Source organism: Scyliorhinus canicula, chromosome 1, assembly GCF_902713615.1.
Source record: "Scyliorhinus canicula chromosome 1, sScyCan1.1, whole genome shotgun sequence".
NCBI lineage: Eukaryota > Metazoa > Chordata > Chondrichthyes > Carcharhiniformes > Scyliorhinidae > Scyliorhinus > Scyliorhinus canicula.
This window is the reverse complement of record NC_052146.1, coordinates 185309206-185329751: the sequence shown is the minus strand read 5'-3', so window position 1 is coordinate 185329751 and position 20546 is coordinate 185309206.

Sequence of the window (20546 nt, the reverse complement as noted above, 5' to 3'; positions counted from 1 at the left end):
AAAACGTGTTCCTTGTCCAGGAATTGGTGCAAGCGCACCACCATCGCCCTTGGCAGCTCGTTCACTCGGGCTTCTTTCCTCGGGCTCTGTGCGCTCTATCCACTTCCAGGGGCCGAGGGAAGACCTCAGCCCCCATCAACTTCTCCAATATGTCCGTCACATAAGACCTCGCATCTGATCCCTCACTGCCTTCAGGGAGGCCAACAATTCTAAGATTCTGCCTCCTGGACCTGTTCTCCAGCTTCTCCTGTATTCTTTCTGGCGGTCATTCATCATCTCCACCTTGGTCTCCAGCTTGGTACTGGTTATGTGTTCCTCATGCTCAGACACCTTTTCTCCACCTCCTGGATCGCTCTTCCGTGGGTCTCTTGATTCTGCCCAACTTGATCAATCGAAGCCTTAATCGGGTCCAGTGTGTCCTTCTTCAGCTTGGCGAAGCAATCTTCAAAAAACGTCACCAGCTGCTCCGTCGACCACTGTGCCGTCTCTCCGCGGCCCTTGCTCTCCGCTATGCTTTCCCGCATTGCCAGCTCTGCTCGCTTCTTCCTTATAGCACTTGGCCATCTCACACGGCCACTTCTGGTCCAATTCTCCATACACCGGAGGGGGATTTCTCCTTCCTGTCTCACTCTTCACCGATTTATCCCATAAAATCCTGAAAAAACCGGGGGAAAAAGGTCCAAAAGTCCATCAGAGGCGGGAGCTATCAAATGTGTGACCTACTCCTCCATGGCCACTACCGGACATCCCGCACAAAGCATACTCAAGGATAGACTTCTTGCAGTGGGAAAATCGGTGCTTCCAGAAATATTAAGGGCTGAATACTCCGCGATAATAATCTCCAACCACACTCCGCTTTACATGGTTGGGAGGTTGGAGACGGGTCGTGCCCAACGCCCCGCATGAAGGCTGGACATGGACCTCATGGCCGAAGAGATCTTCTACCAGAAAACATCACAGGCCACGGGCAAGTACGTTACTAATAACCAGAAAGGGGAAGTCTCACCTTCCACGTTCTGGGAAGCACTGAAGGCTGTGATTAGGGGAGAGATTATAGCCTACAAGGTGTGTAGAGACAGGGAAGAGAGGGAGGCCAGCCAACTATTGATCGACTCCATTCTGGAGATCAACAGAAAGTACTCTGAGGCCCCGAGCGTAGAGCTTCAAGCAGAGAGGAGAAAGTTACAAATGGACTTTTAACCTGCTATCCACCAGGAAAGCAGTGCACCAACTCCGCCAGACACGGGGACCTTCAATGAACATGGACCAAAGGCTGGCCGCCTACTGGCTCATCACCAGCTGAGAAATGGCACAGGAAGCCATGCATTGGATCAATGTTGCCTCCCTGCAGAGCAATCTAAATGGTCCCACTCCTCCCCTGCACTGCAGGTTTATTTTCTTCAAGTGATCATCCAATTTCGTTTTGAAATTCTTGAATATTTCTATTTCCAGTAGGATTGCCAACCCTCCAGGATTGGCATGAAGTCTCCAGGAACTGAAGATCAATCTCCAGGAGACTGATTAGGGAAACCCTGGAATAAAATAAATTGGACATTAAAAAGATTTGATTTGTAATTTTCTTTTAATATTTCTCTTTACCAGATATAAAAGTATTGAAAATATGAAAAGGCTGTTTTACTGACTGTCCATCATCATCCAATTGGCATAGGAAAGCAATACGTCAGAAGGATGAATGTGTTGGCCAATGATGGCTGGCACATGGGGGTGGCGGGGGCAAGTCATGCCATGAAAACTCCAGGAATACAGTTGGCAACCCAAGTAGGCAGTGAGTTAGATAATTTGGACATTCTGAATTCTCCCTCTTGTGTACCCGAACAGTCGCTGGAATGTGGCGACTAGGGGCTTTTCACAGTAACTTCATTGCAATGTAAGCCTACTTGTGACAATAAAGATAATTAAATTAAAAGTTCCAGATTACCACTGTGTAAAAGAAATTCTTCACATCCCCTGTAGCACTTGTCCAAAATCTAAAATCACGCCCTCGAGTCCTCGTATTACCATTCATAGAACATAGAACAGTACAGCACAGTACAGGCTCTTCAGCCCACGATGTTGTGCCATTTATCCTAATCTAAGATCAACCTCACCTACACCCCTTCAATTTACTGCTGTCCATGTGCCTGTCTAAGAGTCGCTTAAATGTCCCTAATGACTCTGACTCCACCACCTCTGCTGGCAGTGCATTCCACACACCCACCACTCTCTGTGTAAAGAACCGACCTCTGACATCTCCCCGATACCTTCCTCCAATCACTTTAAAATGATGTCCCCTTGTGACAGCCATTTCCACCCTGGGGAAAAGTCTCTGGCTATCCACTCTATCCATGCCTCTGATCACCTTGTACACCTCTATCAAGTCACTTTTCTGCCTTCTTCGCTCCAGTGAGAAAAGCCCTAGCTCCCTCAACCTTTCTTCATAAGACATATGCTCCAGTCCAGGCAGCATCCTGGTAAATTTCCTCTGTACCCTCTGCAAAGCATCTGCATCCTTCCTATAATGAGGCGCCCAGAACTGGACACAACATTCCAAGTGTGGACTAACTAGGGTTTTATAAAACTGCAGCAAAACCTCGTGGCTCTTCAATGGGAAGTTTTTGTCCACCTTATCTAAGCCTGTCATAATCTTGTACTCTATCAAATATCCCCATAATCTCCTTTGCTCACAAGAAATAAAATCCTGATGTTTCCAAGTTTTTTTTTAAAATAATTTTTATTGAAAGAGTTTTTCCATACAGACATTTACCCCTACTAATTTTTAAATTATTTACAACACAATCCCTCTAGGCAAATGTCCCTCCCTCGCCCGCCCTCCGCGCCGCACCAGTCCTCCCCCCCCCCCCCCCCAGGCAACCTTAACAAACAAGGCAGCCTACAGTTTCAGACATGAGCAGCGAGCAGACTTGCCCGCGTTACAGTCGTGCATGTCCCCCCACGGACCCTTGCTGCCCCCTTCCCCCCCCCCCCCCGGGTTGCTGCTGCCACGACCCCGAAACGTCTATCTCTGATCTAAAAAGTCAAGGAAAGGTTGCCACCGCCTGGCGAATCCCTGTACCGACCCTCTCCAGGGCAAATTTGATCCTTTCTAGCTGAATATAGCTAGCCATATCGTTAATCCAAGTTTCAACGCTTGGAGGCCTCGCGTCCTTCCATTGAATTAATATCCCTTCGTCGAGCCACTAGGGACGCAAAGGCCAGTATTCCGGCCTCCCTAGCCTCCTGTACCCCCGGTTCTACCCCGACTCCAAAGATCGCAAGCCCCCATCCTGGTTTGACCCTGGACCCCACCACCTTCGGACACCGTCCTTGCCACCCCCTTCCAGAACCCTTCCAGCACCGGGCATGCCCAGAACATATGCACATGGTTCGCTGGGCTTCCCAGACATCTGACACACCTGTCCTCACCCCCAAAGAAACGGCTCATCCTGTCCCCGTCATGTGAGCTCTATGCAGCACCTTAAATTGAATGAGGCTCAGTCTCGCACACGAGGAGGAAGAGTTGACCTTCTCCAGTGCATCCGCCCACGTCCCGTTCTTCTATCTGCTCTCCCAGCTCCCCTTCCCACTTGGCTTTCAGCTCCTCCCCTGATGCTGCTTCCGCCTCCTGCATTATCTTGTAGATGTCTGATATCTTCCCCCCTCCGACCCAGACCCCCCGAGAGCACCCTATCACTCGCCCCCCTTACTGGGGAGCAGGGGAAACCCCTCCACCTGCCGCCTAGCAAATGCCTTCACTTGTAAATATCTGAACATGTTTCCCGGGGGGAGCTCGAACTTCTCCTCCAGCCCTCCCAGGCTCGCAAACCTCCCCTCTATAAACAGGTCCTTCAGCTGCCGTATGCCCACCCTGTACCAGCTCTGAAATCCCCCGTCGATGTTCCCCGGGATGAATCTATGGTTCCCTCTTATTGGCGCCGCCAACCAGACCTCCCATTTCCCCCCCTATGTCGCCTCCACTGCCCCCATATCTTGAGGGTGGCCGCCACCACCGGGCTCGTGGTGTACCTCGTGGGGGGGAGCGGCCATGGTGCCGTTACTAGGGCCCCCAGGCTTGTGTTGCCACAGGACGCCCTCTCCATTCGTTTCCAAGCTGCCCCCTCCCCTTCCATCATCCACTTGCGCACCATTGACACATTTGCCGCCCAGTAGTACCCCGAGAGATTGGGCAGTGCCAGCCCTCCACTGTCCCGACTCCGCTCCAAAAAGACCCTCCTCACCCTTGGGGTGCCATGCGCCCACACGTAGCTCATGATGCTACTCGTCACCTTTTTGAAGAAGGCCCTAGGGAGGAAGATGGGCAAGCACTGAATAAAAACAAGAACCTTGGGAGGACCGTCATTTTGATTGACTGCACCCTCCCCGCCAGCGACAACGGTACCATGTCCACCTCTTAAATTCCTCCTCCATCTGTTCCACCAGCCTGGAAAAGTTCAACTTGTGGAGGGTCCCCCAGTTCCTTGCCACCTGCACCCCTAAGTACCTAAAGCTCTTTCCTGCTCGCTTGAAGGGGAGTCTCCCAATACCCTCTCCCTGGTCCCCCGGGTGTATCACAAAAACCTCGCTTTTGCCCAAATTTAGTTTGTACCCCGAAAAGTCCCCAAACTCTGCTAATAGTTCCATTATCTCCGGCATTCCCCCTTCTGGGTCTGCCACGTACAGCAGTAGATCATCCGCATACAGCGATACTCGATGTTCCTCCCCTCCCCTAGTCAGTCCTCTCCACCCCCCTGAACCCCTCAGTGCCATCGCCAACGGTTCAATCGCCAGTGCGAAAAGTAGGGGGGATAGGGGACATCCCTGCCTGGTCCCTCGGTGGAGCCCGAAATACTCCGACCTCCTCCCGTTTGTCACTACACTCGCCGTCGGGGCCGAGTAGAGCAACTTCACCCACTTAATAAACCCTTCCCCAAACCCAAACCGTTCCAACGTCTCCCACAGGTACTCCCACTCCACCCTATCGAATGCCTTCTCCGCGTCCAGCGCTACCACTATCTCAGCCTCCCCCTCCACTGCCGGCATCATAATTACATTCAGCAATCTCCGCACGTTCGTGTTGAGCTGCCGCCCCTTCACGAACCCCGTCTGGTCCTCATGGATTACCCCTGGCACACAATCCTCTATTCTAGCTGCCAGGATCTTTGCCAGCAACTTGGCATCCACGTTCAGAAGCGAGATAGGCCTGTAGGACCCACACTGCACGGGGTCTTTATCCCGCTTCAATATCAGGGAGATCAGAGCCTGCGACATTGTCGGGGGCAGAACCCCCCCCCTCTCGCGCCTCATTAAAGGCTCGTACCAGTACCGGTCCCACCAAGTCCACATTTTTCTTATAGAATTCCACCGGGAACCCATCTGGCCCCGGCGCCTTCCCCGCTTGCATCTGACCTATTCCCTTGACTAGCTCCTCTAGCCCTATTGGCGCCCCCAGCCCTTCTACCAGCCCCTCCTGGACCCTTGGGAACCTCAATTTGTTTAGGAAGTCCTCCATTCCCCCTCTCCTCGTCGGCGGCTCAGACCGATACAACTCCTTGTAAAAATCCCTGAAGACCCCGTTCACTTCTTGCCCCTTCTGCACTACCTTCCCGCCCCTCTCCTTCACTCCCCCGATCTCCCTAGCCGCATCTCGTTTGCGAAGCTGGTGTGCCAGCATCCTGCTCGCCTTTTCCCCATACTCTTAGACCGCGCCCTGTGCCCTTCTCCACTGCGTCTCTGCCTTCCTGGTGGTCAGCAGGTCGAACTTGACCTGCAGGCTGCGCCGTTCTCCCAGCAGCCCCTCCTCTGGTGCCTCCGCATATCTCCTATCCACTTCCAATAGCTCCCCCACCAGCCTCTCCCTCTCCTGCCTCTCCTTTCTTTCTCTGTGCGCCCTTATGGAGATCAGCTCTCCCCTGATCACTGCCTTCAGGGCCTCCCAGACCATCCCCACCTGCACCTCACCCGTGTCATTCAAGTCCAGATAGCTCTCAATGCTCTTCCGGACCCTTTTACACACCTCGTCGTCCGCTAACAGCCCCACATCCAGCCGCCACAGCGGGCGCTGGTCCCGCGCCTCCCCCATTTCCACATCCACCCAATGCGGTGCATGATCAGAGATCGCAATGGCCGAGTACTCAGCTTCCCGTACCCTCGGGATCAGCCCCCTGCTCAACACGAAGAAATCGATTCTGGAGTACACTCTATGGACGTGGGAGAAAAAGGAATACTCCCTCGCCCTCGGCCTACCAAACCTCCATGGGTCTACTCCTCCCATCTGCTCCATGTACCCCCTCAGCACTTCTGCCGCTGCCGGCCTCCTATTGGTCCTTGAGCTCGATCTGTCTAGCCCGGGGTCCAGCACTGTGTTAAAGTCCCCTCCCATGATCAAGCCCCCTGCCTCCAGTCCCGGAATGAGGCCCAATAGGCGCCTCATAAAACCCGCGTCATCCCAGTTCGGGGCATATACGTTGACCATCACCACTTTCTCCCCCTGCAGCTTACCCTTCACCATCACATACCTACCCTCCTTATCCGCCACCACCTCCTCCGCCACGAACGACACCCTCTTTCCCACCAGAATCGCCACCCCCCGGTTCTTTGCGTCCAATCCAGAGTGGAACACCTGTCCCACCCACCCCCTTCTCAGGCGAACCTGGTCCACTACCTTCAAATGGGTCTCCTGTAACATTGCTACATCAGCCTTCAGTCCCTTCAGGTGTGAGAATACCCTTGATCTCTTGACCGGCCCATTCAACCCCCTCACGTTCCAAGTGATCAGCCGGGACGACCCGCCCCCTTCCCCTGCCGATTAGCCATGTCCTGTTCCCTGCTCGCCCCGGGTCGACCCTCCCCTTCTGACCCGCTCCCCATGGCGATGTCCCCCTCCCCCCACCTCTCCAGTCCTCCACTTCCCGTTTCTGGTCTTTTCAGCAGCAACCCGGTGTCCCTCCCTAACCCCCCTCCCCCCCCCCCCAGGCTAGGACCCCTCCTAGCCGCGATGTACCCTCCATCGTACTCCCGTAAGTCAGCTGGTTCACGCTGACCCGGCTGCTCCTGCCACACTCCGACTCCCCCCGGCTCGGGGGGGGGGGCCTCCCCCCCCTTGCCACTCCTCCCTGGCCCCGCTCCAGCGCGGGAAAGGTCGCCATTGCTAGCCACGCCCCGCACTCCTCCCCTCCCCCCTCCCCCCTCCTCTGCCCCGCGCGCGGGAAAACAGAGGAAAGCCCGCGCTTTCGCCCTGCCACACCCCACCCCGCCATCTTCAGTTCCACCCCGTCCCCGTCCATGCCTGTAAAAGAACCCCCCCTAGGGGCCCATATCCCCGATCTGCTCTCCCCCCCGTCCCACCTCCCCAACTTATCATAAATAACAGATAAATAACAAATAACAATGCACTTAACAGTCGCCCTCTACCAAACAGCATAAATAACCATAAATAACCATGAATAACCACAATAACAATAACTAAGGGAAGTTGGCAAAGGGGGAAAAAACATCAGAAGAAAAACCACAGCAAGAGTTCAAAATCCAAACAAAGAATTCAGCTGAAAGTACCCGAGCGGCTACGGCCGCCAAGTATCCCCTGGGTCTAATTCGAGTCCAGTTTCTCTTCCTGTACAAAGGCCCACGCCTCCTCTGGGGACTCAAAATAGTGGTGTTGGTTCCTGTAGGTGACCCACAAGCGCGCTGGCTGCAGCATTCCGAACCTGATCCGTTTTGCATGTAGCACCGCCTTCGTCCGGTTGTACCGGGCCCGCCGCTTTGCCACCTCCGCACTCCAGTCCTGGTAGACCCTCACCGTCGAATTCTCCCACTTGCTGCTCCTTTCCCTCTTGGCCCACTCCAGCACTCTCTCACGGTCGCTGAGTCGCTGGAACCGCACCAGCACCGCCCTCGGGGGCTCATTTGCTCTTGGCCTCCTAGCCATGACCCTGTAGGCCTCTTCCAGCTCCAGGGGCGAAGGGACGGCCCCTGCCCCCATCAGGGAGCTCAGCATTTCTGCTACATATCCCGGGAGGTCTGACCCCTCCAGGCCTTCTGCCAGGCCCAAGATCCTCAGGTTCTTCCGCCTCATTCGGGTATCCAGCTCCTCAAAACGGCTCTGCCATTTCAGGTGGAGTGCCTCGTGCACCTCTACCTTTCCCACGAGGACCGTGGCCTCCTCCTCCCTCACAGTCATCTCCTGTTGCAGCTCCCGAATCGACGCCTCTTGGGTCGCCTGGGCTCCCATCAGCCTGGTGGTCGTTGCATTCATTGACTCCAAGAGCTCCATTTTCAGCTCCGTAAAGAAGCGCAGGAGAGCGGCCTGCTGCTCCTCCGCCCATTTCCTCCATTCCTCGGGTGCGCCACCGGCCGCCATTTTGGTCTTCTTCCCCCGCTTTTTTTTTGGGAGCTGCTGTTGCTTTCTTTACCACCCCACTCCGGGTACCGACCATAAAGTTGGTCTGGTTCTCTTCAGGGAGCCTTCCCCCACCGGGATTTGTCCTTACAGCGCCGTTGGGGCCCTCCAATCGGCCCGAAAACACCTTTGTAGCAGGAGCAGCCAAACGTGCGACTTAGCTGGTCATAGCCGCAACCGGAAGTCCTGATGTTTCCAAGTTAACCTTGAAACTAAAATTCCCCTTTCCTGGAACCATTCTGATAAATCTCTTCTGCATCTTCTCACAGACCCTTACATCCTTCCTAAAATGTGATGACCAGAATTTGAATGCAATATTCTAGCTGGGGCCTAACCAGGGCTTTATAAAGCTTCATCATAACTTCCCTGCTTTAGTTCGCAACGCCTCTATGAAATCCCAAATTGTATATGCTTTGCTAACCACTCTTGATATGTCCTGAAACCTTCAGATATTGTTGCACATGCACCCCAGGTCTCTGTTACTGCACTCTTTAGAACTGTGCCATTAAGTCGACATTGCCCCAACATCCCTTCTACCAAAATCCTTCTACCATACTTCTCCATATTAAATTCTACCTACCTATTCTACTAGTCTATGCCATGTTACAGATTTGTATCATACTCAATGTTTGCCACACCACCAAGTTTGGTATCATCAGCAAATTTTGAAATGTACTCATTCCAAGATCAGTCATTTACACAGTGCAGGTAAAAAAGTGGTAACCCTGACCCAACACACACTGTCTACCATCCTTCAGTCTGAAAAATAACCATCTGTCGATGTACCATTTGTCAATGTGCCCTGTCGATTATTCTTTTTTGTCTACTATGTACGTACTGTGTACGTTCCCTCGGCCGCAGAAAAATACTTTTCAATGTACTTGGGTACATGTGACAATAAATCAAATCAAACCTTGCCCTCCACCTCTTAGCAAATATCACTTCCTATGTCCCGAATAGGACCCACTACAACTCGTTACCTTACGACTATTGAAATAACCCAAGATGATTTTTGGGTTCCCTTTAAACCAACTGCCAATCTATTTTCTTATTCTCATCTTGCCAGTCTTATTTTCCTCTTCACTGCCTCTCAATCTATTGCATTTGATCTGATTCTCACTTGAAGGATGCACCTGACATGCAGCATTGACTTTTTAAAAATTCTATTTCCCTCGCCCTCCAAGCAGCTATCCATTGATTTGATCTGGATCTCTTTCAAGATTTGTGGTTGGAACCAATTTCTAGCATGATGCTTTTTAAACTTGCACAAAGATTGTGGAAACTTGGGGCGGGATTTTCCATGAAACCCCAGTGGGGGCGACATGGTAGCACAGTGGTTAGCACTGTTGCTTCACTCTGGGTCCCTGTCCATGTGGAGTTTGCACATTCTCCCCGTGTTTGTGTGGGTTTCTCCCCTACAACCCAAAAGATGCGCAGGGTAGGTGGATTGGCCACGCTAAATTGCCTCTTAATTGGAAAAAGTGAATTGGGTACTCTAAATTTATTTTTTAAAAGCCCTGTTACTTCAGAGTGCCAGTCTCCAAGGTTCAATTCCAGGCTTGGATCAGTCTGTGTGGAGTCTGCACGTTCTCCCCGTGGCAGCATGGGTTTCGTCTGGGTGCTCCGGTTTCCTCCCACAAGTCCCGAAAGATGTGCTGTTAGATAATTTGGAAATTCTGAATTTTTCCTCTGTGTACCCGAACAGGCGCCGGAATGTGGCAACTAGGAGCTTTTCACAGTAACTTCACTGGAGTGTTAATGTAAGCCTACTTGTGAGAACAAAGTTTTTTTAAAAACTAGCCCTGTCGTTGTCAAAGGGGTTTCCCATTGAATGCACCTCTCACCACCGGGAAAGGCATGTTGGGGGTACACTGTCAGCGGGAGCAGAAAATCCCACCAGCGTGAATGGTCGGAAGATTCTAGCCATGATCTGTGTTGCATGCAAATTGTGCCCAAACTTTTTAAACCTGGTTCTTATTTAGTAGGTTTGAAGTAAATTGCAGTGGAAAAACAAAACAACACAGTTGAGTGGAAATTGTTGTCCAGAGTCTTTACATAGGCCTGAATTTCTGTGGAGTGGCAATCAGAGTCGGATTGCCACTCTACAATTACTTTGTTACGTTTAAATTTTCTTAATCTTGGCTCACCTAACATTCTGACCCAGGCTGGATGAGAACTGTGCAGGACAGCACACTCCTGGGGCCTTTTGTTGAGGGCCTCAGAGTCACTTTGAAGCGGGTGTCGACAAGATCAGCGGTCAGACTGTGTTTGGTAGGGGGCATCAGGCAGTTGGCAGGGGTGTAGTTGGTGGGAGTCCCGGGGGCTGGGGAGGGTGAGAAGTCCCCTGGATGTTCAGGGGAGATGGAGGAGTCCCTTGGGAATTTTGTGGAGCCAGGGGTGAGTCAATAAGGTAGTTACTCTAAAGTTAGAAGTGGTTTTAATTCTTCTAACTTTATCTGGGTGTTTGATGTAAGAGGCAGTCGGAACCATTCAAAGTTTGCGATTTAAATCAGCTTTTCAGATGGTTCACAAAGCAGGGTAATTGTCCATGAAAAGTACGCACTTCTCATGGGCAATTGCCATGTAAAGCTTACCAGGAAACATCCTGAGGGAGTGGTTCCTCAGCGCATCTTTGGGTATCCCCCTTACACTGCATTGGAGATTGGAAGTTACGGCCTATTATGTACTGGTTAGACACTGAAGTAAAGCAAAATCTCATTAATAAGAGTGAAAGGTATCTGAACTATAAGAAGCTGAACTAGCAAACTATAGTATTAAAATGAACTATGGAGTTTAATACTGTCCAGTATTATTATGCTGGAAAGGGGCATGCTAAATACAATTGGATGCATGTTTTTTTCTCTTGGAAAACAGAAAATCCTTGATAATTCTTGATCTACTCCAAAAGATGACTCAAGTGACTACAGTATTCATTGACGTTTCCTTTTGCTGTTCTAAAATGTAACATATAAAAGAGAAACATTCTTATTCCTGAAATAAAGATCAGCAAGAACAGATGCTTAAAAATGAAAACGCTAAAACAGGTTTTAAACATATTTAATATACAGATTTCATTTTTTAAATATAAATTAAAAAGAAAAACAAATCTGACACCTGGAAATTTAACATAACGATTTAAAAATAAAACCCAATTACACACAAAACTTAGGCAAATGCAAAACCTCCCATTGCGAAGCATTCTAGGATTTACATACCAGTTGAAAAAAAACTTTGAATTTCCTTAAAAATAATTGTTCCAGGAAAGAAACAAAATATCCTGGTGCAATACATTAAAAATGTCAGTCTAATACACTCTGGACCAAAGAAAGGCAAAAACAATTTTATTTAATTATTGTGTACATTTTTCTGGCTCCTATTTTGTAAGTCAAATGTTGCTTTGCCATTACTTACTTGCTCCCATTCCGAATATTACTTCTCAGTGTAATCAATACAAGGAAAAGACAGCAATTATTATACTTAATTGCAAGATGAATACTGTTACTCCTAACATAGAATACAAAGTTCTACAGACATGGTTAAAGTATACAGGTCATGTTAGATGTGCCAAGAAAGATTACCATTTATTTGTTCTTGAATCTGGTCAACTTCACTTAATATCGACATATAATCATAGCTGAAAATAACCATGCCATTAAAACAAATGCATTATATATATATATATATATATATATATATATACACACACACACATATATATATATATACACAAACACACACACAAAATTTAACCATTGATATGTACATTTTATGTTTATAGCTGAAAGGCTTGTGTTTTGATGCATATAACCAGAAATATAATTTTCCCGCCTCCCCTGTTCAAATTGAAAAAGATTAACAAAAGAATCAGTTCAAAAAGTCAGAAAGGAAAATTGAGACATAATAAAAAGGCACATTTGGCAGCTACTGAAACTGGCATGTGTCTGCCATAAACAGTACAGGGCACATCACTAAACAATCAACCATCTAGGAAGTTCCAAACCAAATCAGAGTAAATAAAGTTTCCTTTGCATGAAAGTTCACCAGTTTTGGTGCTGTGACTTGCAGAAATTGCTTCTTTTATGTAGGAAGGTTCATTCAGTTTGGTATTTCTCAAGAGGGATATGGAAAAAATGTGAGTAAACGAAGGTGAGGTACAAATCATCCATCATCTGGTTGAATGATGTACAAAGGGTGGAGGGGCTGAATTGCCCATTCTGTTCCTCTTTCTTTACAAATTATATTATGAAAGTCAATGCACTTTTAAGGAGACACATAGTTGGACCTACTTTTAAAAAAAATAAATTACACTTTGCCGCCTTATTCCTGTATTATGTGGTCAATGCCAATGAGTACAAAATTTGAAAGAAAATAAAGCTGTACAGAAAAACACCTATTATTTCTGCAGTCTGCTAAAACTACACCAAATCTGAACTTTGAAGTTATAAGGGGCGGCACGGTGGCGCAGTGGTTAGCACTGCTGCCTCACAGCGCCGAGGTCCCAGGTTCGATCCCGGCTCTGGGTCACTGTCTGTGTGGAGTTTGCACATTCTCCCCGTGTCTGGGTGGGTTTCGCCCCCACAACCCAAAAACGTGCAGAGTAGGTGGATTGGCCAGGCTAAATTGCCCCTTAATTGGAAAAAATAATTGGATAATCTAAATTTATTTTTAAAAAAACTTTGAAGTTATAGACATTTACCATGCTGACATGTTCTGAAAATAATTTTCCTTGATTTAATTTGAAGTCTACATTCGACATACAGACAGAGATACTGCCTCATTTGTCAACTGCAGTTATGACGACAACCATGGATTCCAGCGCATAGACAGCCAAGTTTGCATAATTAGGGAATATATTTTTCAAGTGCTTTCTTTCATTTGCTGAACCACAACTAATTGACATTAACAGCACAAACAGAAATGCACATTAGTAATTGTGTTTTCCAACTGGTATGTAACCCTGAAACTGAAATTGACTTATCTGCAATCTTTTCCTGCCTACATATTTTTCACTGAAGTTTTCCTTTGAACATTATTAAAATATTTCAAGTTTAGCCTTCTGTGCATTCACTGCCTTTCACAGTGACATCAATTCTTCAACTCAAACACCATGCTTATAATTCACATGTGGTTAAGTGTTTTGCCAGTCTTAAAAGATCCAATAAACACTCGATGGGATTAAGAGAAAAATAATTGGCAAAGAGACACAACAAATTTTGATCCAATGACAATATACAACGGTTTCTCAATGACACTGGCATTTACGAAGCTAAAAATATCTCTTAAACAATGTCCAAAACTAATGGGTTAATGGGCTTAAATATACTTTTGTGATGCAGCACTTTTTATATCATGCTCACAAAGGTTAAGCAGTTGTAAGACTTGTTTAACTCACTGATTATAATTGCATACATATCAAATTTGTCACAAAAGACATTTTGTATTTTACTCCCAACCATCCCGGATCCCTCCTGTATTTTTCAAATTTACAAGATAAAGGAAAACACCAGAAGCTGAAGTCTTCTTTCTTACAAAAAAATGTATTTAATGCCAATTATGCCTTTTCTCAGGACTAAACATTGTAAAAATACCCACAAGAGTTTATATATTGGCAGCCCTATCAATAGATTAACTGAAACAGTATAGCCAAGATATGTCAAAGTGCTTAAAATGGTCTGCCGAAATGATAGCATTTTAATATTGTTTGGCTGTCCCATAGATGAAGTATTTTGAATAAAGCATGATAACATGAAGTTATTTAGGTACAGTAGATTTAACAGTGCTTGGTGAACTTAATTATTCTAGTGACAATAAAGTGATTTATTTTAAAATTAGCATGCAGAGGTGTAATTGTTCAAATCACAAATGTAAGCTACTGGAATGAAGACTCGCAGATAATCCAAATCATAACATCAGTACATTATGAACCAATAGGCTTTTTCTATTGCTCAGATCTGTAGCTATAAACACCAGAGTTCAGATTGTGCACTTGCCTTCAATGTGTCAAAGATTTGCCATCAAGTCATGTACTACATCTATGATTTCTCATACAAAATTTTTAATAGGTTCTAACTTTAAAAGCCTTACATCCCTGTTTCTAGGCTCGTGATCTTGGATGGTTTAAATACTTTTGGGAAAACAAGAGCATGATTTAGTGATACATTGAGATCATGTGAAAGATTTTAAGTAATTGCAGGCAAATAACTTACAGATGTGACAAAAGGTCTGAATAATAATCAACTATCTACCATCATGAAAAATGAAGAATTTTAACTAAATGATAAAGCATTATGTTTTGAAAATACTGTGATACAATACAGACAAGCCAACAAAAGAGATGGTTTGGGGGGGGGGGGGTAGAGACGGTGAGTTGTCACTGAACTAGTAATCCAACGGTTAATATTCTGGGAACCCGGGTTTAAATTTCACCATGGCAAATAGTGGAATTTGAATTCAATATTGGAGAGCAGAGCCAGGAGGATAAAAGAGCGCGAGAAAGAGCGAGACTTAGAGCGGTGCTGGGATGTTGAAAGACAGAGACTGAGAGTGAAGTGCTAGCTTGGAGTTTTGAGCTCCTGAGGTGACTTCAGGATTCAAAAGAGACGCGGGGTAATTGGAAGCAGCTGATTGGGTGAGTACGGTTGGGTAAGTATTTACTACTTTTATTGCTTATAGATGGTATGTTGCCTTCCTGGTTCAGCGTGGCTGCAGGACTTTCTGGAGGGGGAGGGTTAACGACCAGGGTCATGGTACACATTGGTACAAGCGACATAGGTTTAAAAAAGGGATGAGGTCCTAAAAGCAGGGCCTCAAAAGGTAGTGATCTCGGGATTACAACCAGTGCCACGTTAGTCAAAGCACAAATAGCAAGGTATATCAGATGAATACGTGGCTGAAGAGATGGTGCAGGGGGGGGGGGGGGGGGGGGGGGTCCAGTTTCCTGGGACATTGGGACTGGTTCTGGGGATGTGGGACCAGTACAAACTGGATGGATTACACCTGAGCAGCATCAGGACTAATGTCCTAGTGAGAGTATTTGCTTGAGTGGTTTAGGAGGGTTCAAACTAAAATGGCAGGGGGATGGGAACCTATGCAAGGAGTCAGAGGAGGGGAAAACACGGACAAGAACAAAAGACAGAAAGAAAATAAGAAAAGTGAAAGACAAGAAAATCAAGAGCCAGAATCAAACAGGGCCACAGTGAAAAATAATGGGAATAATAAGGTATGTTAAAACAACATTATGGCTTGATGTCTTAATGCGTGGAGCATTTGCAATAAAGTGAATGAACTGATCGTTCAAATAGATGTAAATAGGTATGATATAGTCGGGAGTCATGGCTGCAAGGTAACCAGGGATGGGAATGAAACATCCAGGGGCATTTAGTATTTTGGAAGAACAGACAAAAAGGAAAAGATGATGGGGTGTCATTGTTGGTTAAAGAGGAAATTAACACAATAGTGAGGGTGGCTATTAGCTCTGACGATGTGGAATCTGAGAGTAGAGCTGAGAAACACTAATCGGCAAATAACAGTAGAGGGTTGTATATAGACCCCCAAACTGTAGTGGTGATGTTGGCAATAGCATTAAACAGGAAATCAGAGGTGTCTGAGATAAAGGAACATCTGTAATTATGGGTGACTTTAATCTGAATATAGATTGGGCAAATCAAATTAGCAATAATACCAGAGAGGAGGAATTACTGGCGTGTATACAGGATTCTTTTCTGGATCAATATATTGAGGACCCAACGAGAGAACAGGCCATCCTAGAGTGGGTATTGTGCAATGAGAAAGGAATAACTGGCAATCTAGTTGTGCAAGGCCCCCTGGGGTGAGCTGGAATTCTTCATAAAATAGAGAGTGACGTAGTTGATTCTGAAACTAAGGTCCTGAATCTAAATAAAGGATACTCCGATGTTGGCTATGCTGGATTAAGGAATGTTAATTAAAGGGTTGACGATGGATAGGCAATGGCAAACTCTTGGTTCAACTGCAAGAAGTGTTCATTCTGTCAGGCGCAAAAGTAAAACAGGAAAAGTGGCCAAACCATGGCTTGAAAGGGAAATTTGAGATAGTATTAGATTCAAGGAAGAGTCCTACAAATTGTCAAAAAACAGACCAGAGGATTGGGAGCAGTTTAGAATTAAGCAAAGGAGGACCAAGGAATTGAGTAGAGGAGGAAAATGGAATACGAGAGTAATCTTACAGGGATCATAAAAACTGACTGTAAAAGCTTCTATAAGTACGCAAAGAGAAAAAGATTAAAGACAAAGTACAGACAGAAACAGAGGACTTTATAATTGGGAACAATGGTGTACCAACTAAATATATACTTTGATTCTGTCTTCACAAGGACACAAATAACACACCAGAAATGTTGGGGAATACAGGGTTTAGTGAGAGGGAGGAACTAGAGGAAATCAGTATTAATAGGGAAATGATGTTGGGGCAGTTGATGAGTTTGAAAGCCAATAAATCTCCAGGGCAAGATAGTCTACACCCCAGAGTACTGAAGGAAGTAGCCCTGGAAATGCATTGGTGGGCATCTTCCAAGATTCTCTCAACTCTGCAACAGTTCCTACAGATTGGAGGGTAACTAATGTAACCCCACCATTTAAAAAGGAAGATAGAAAGAAAACAGGGAATTATAGACAAGTCAGCTTTATGTCGCTAGTGGGGACAATGCGAGTGTCCAGTATAGATTTAATAACAGAGCACTTGAAAAACAGTGGCAGGATTGGACAGAGTCAGATGGATTTACAAAAGGGAAATAATGCTTGACAAATCTACTGGAATTCTTTGAGAATGTAATGAGTAGAGTAGCTGAGGGGGAGCCAGTTGATGTGGTTTATTTGAACTTTCAGAAGGCTTTCGACAAAGTCCCACGTAAGAGATAAGAGTGTAAAATTAAAGTGCACGGATGCAGACAGAGATGCTTCAGTGTGATTTGCACAAGTTGAGTGAGTGGGCAAATGCATGACAAATGCAGTATAATGTGAATAAATGTGAGGATATTCACTTTGTTAGCAAAACAAGAAGGCAGATTATCTGAATGGCTGTAGATTGAGAGGGGAATATGCAACGAGACCTGGGTGTCCTTGTACAGTAGTCATTGAAAGTAAGCATGCAGGTGCAGCAGGCGGTAAAGAAGGCAAATGGTACTTTGGCCTTCATAGCAAGAAGATTCAAGTACAGGAGCAGGGATGTCTTGCTGCAATTATATAGGGCCTTTGTGAGACCACACCTCAAATATTGTGTGCAGTTTTGGTTTCCTTATCTGAGGAATGATGTGCTTGCTATAGAGGGAGTTAGTGAAGGGTTACCAGACTGATTTCTGATATGGCAGGACTGATGTTATGAGGAGAGATTGAGTCGGGTAAGATTGTATTAACTGGAGTTAAGAAGAATGAGGGGGGGTCTCATAGAAATCTATAAAATTCTAACAGGTCGAGAAAGGGTAGATGCAGGAAGAATGTTCCTGATGGCCGGGAGTACAGAGCCAGAGATCACAGTCTAAGGTTACATGGTAAACCATTTAGGACTGGAGACTTCCAGTGGAGGCCATGGAGTGAGTGGTTGCACATTTGGTGGCTCCCGCTCAAGGTGGATTTTTTTGATCCTTCATCTCCCGAATTGTGTGTGTTTGAGAGCAAAGGGTGCATGAGTGCCCAGGAACGTAAGAGACTGGTGTATGGCTCAACGGGCGAGGAGTGTCACGAGGTAGAGACAGCAACTGGAGCAAGGAAGTTTTTGTGGTGTGACACAGGAGAAGATGGCGGAGAGCAAGGGGGCAGCCCTGCCTGCCCAGTGATCGATGGAGCAGCTGGTGGAATTTCTCAATGGCAAATTTGAACAGCAGAGGAAAGAGGCCTCAAAGGACCTGGCCACGATGGTGGAGCGGCTTAGGGCAGCGATCGAGTGGGTGGAGCAGAGGCAGGAGGCTCAGAGCCTGGTGACCCAAAAGGTGGAAGAGTTGGTGGTGGAACAAGAGGATCGGTTGACCTCGCTGGAGGAGGAGATGTGGATGGTGTTGAGCAGCCAGATAAGTCTTCGGGAAAAGCTGGAGGACTTTGAGAATCGTTCCAGGAGGCAAAATCTGCGGGCTGTGGGGACGCCCAAAGGCATTGAAGATGTGGAGGTCACCAAGTATGTGGCGAGCATGCTGGAGAGGATGATAGGGGAGGTGGCCTTTGGCTAGCCTCTCGAGGTGGATCGAGCACACAGGACGCCGAGGAGGTGGCCACAGGTGAGGCAGTAACCGAGGGCGATGGTGGTTAGGCTGCAGCTGGGAAGGGAAGAATGATGGTGGACATTTTGGAGTGGGCCTGGAAGAGCTGCTTTAGAAAAGGGGTATGGCTGAGCGCCAGGGGAGGGAGGGGTGGGGATTCCCCTGATTAGGCTGGTTACTTGGAATGTCCCAGTGTTGAATGGGCCAGTTAAGCAATCACGTGTTTTTACGCACTTGAGGAGTTTGAAGGTGGGCGTTGTGCCGTGGCAGGACTTGAACCTGGGTTCCCAGAGCATTACTCTGGGTCTCTGGTTAAGTAGTCCAGTGACAATACCACCATGCCACTGCCTCCCCTATTAGAGTGGATCGGCAGTACTCGGTAGTGCCAGAGCAGGGATTGTTGAAGGAGAGACAGAGGCTCCAGATGGAGTTTGGGTTAATATCCATTGGGAAGGCAGTGGGGCAATTCTGGAGGGCCAGAGGAGCAGTGTATGAGTATGGGGAAAAGGCAAGTAGGATGCTGGCCCACCAGTTGAGGAAGCAAGCAGCGGCGAGGGAGATTGGTAGGGTGGTGCTGAATCCAGAGAGGGTAAATGGGGTATTTGAGGCCTTCTACAGAAGGCTGTACGAGTCGGAGCCGCCGCATTTGGGGGGGGGGGGGGGAAGGGGAGATGGTTCCTGGATGGGTTGGAGTTCTCTAGGGTGGAGGATGCAGGGATTGGGAGCCCCGATTCAGCTGAGGGAGGTGATGGACAGCTTTGGGGTAATTCAGGCAGGGATTGCCCAGGGGCCAGGCGGGTTCCCATTGGAGTTTTACAAGAGTTTTGGTGCAGAGTTGTAGCCCCTGTTAGTGAGGATGTACAATATGGCGACGGATAGGGGGAGCTCCTCCCACATTGTCGCAAGCGTCCAATTCGCTGATTTTGAAGAAAGATAATGACCTGGACTAGTGTGGGCCGAACCGCCCAATATCGTTGCTTGATGTTGATGCGGAGTTTTGAGTGAAGGTGTTAATGTCACAGATAGAGGATTGTGTGCCGGGGGTGATGGGGAGGACCAGACGGGATTTGTGAAGGGGCGGCAGTTCTCGGCGAATGTAAATAAGCTGCTGAATGTTATTATGATGCCCTCAGAGGGGCAGTAGGTGGAAGTGGCAGTGGCAATGGATGCAGAGATTGCTTTTGATCGGGTCGAGTGGGCATATTTGTTGGAGGTACTGGGTCAGTTCGGGTTTGGCCAGGCTTTTGTGGTTGGGTTTATCTGCTGTAAAGGGTGCCGATGGCGAGTGTACGAACGAACAGGACAGGTTCGGGATACTTTGGGCTGCATAGGGGGACAAGGCAGGGGTGCCCGCTCACCCCGTTGCTGCTCGCTTTGGTGATAGAGCCACTGGCAATGGTACTTAGGACGTCGAGGGGTTGAAAGGGATGGAACGGGAGGGCGGAACTCAGAGTCTTGCTGTATTATGTGGATGTTGTTATATGTCTCGGACCTGGTAGGCAGCTTTGAAAGGATCACGGAGATCTTGAGGGAATTTTGACGGTTTTTGGAGTATAAATTAAACATGGGAAAGAGTGAAGTGTACCCGATTCATGCTAGAGGGAAGGAGAGAAGGTTAGGGGAATTGCCGTCCCGGTTGTGGAGGCGTGTTTTTGGTATTTAGAAATCCAGGTGGCTCGATGTTGGGCGCAGCTACATAAATTGAACTTGGCATGGCTGGTGGAGGGAATGAAGGCGGATTTCAAGAGGTGGGATTTGTTGCCACTGTCACTGGCTGGGCGTGTGCAGATTAAAATGTCGGTGCTGCCTCTTGAAATCCGCCTTCATTCCCTCCACCGGCCATGCCAAGTTCTTGTTCGTTCCAGAACCCCACATCTTTGTCGCCAAGTCCTTTTTTCAGGAAGGTAAATGGGATAATTTGGGGGGTTG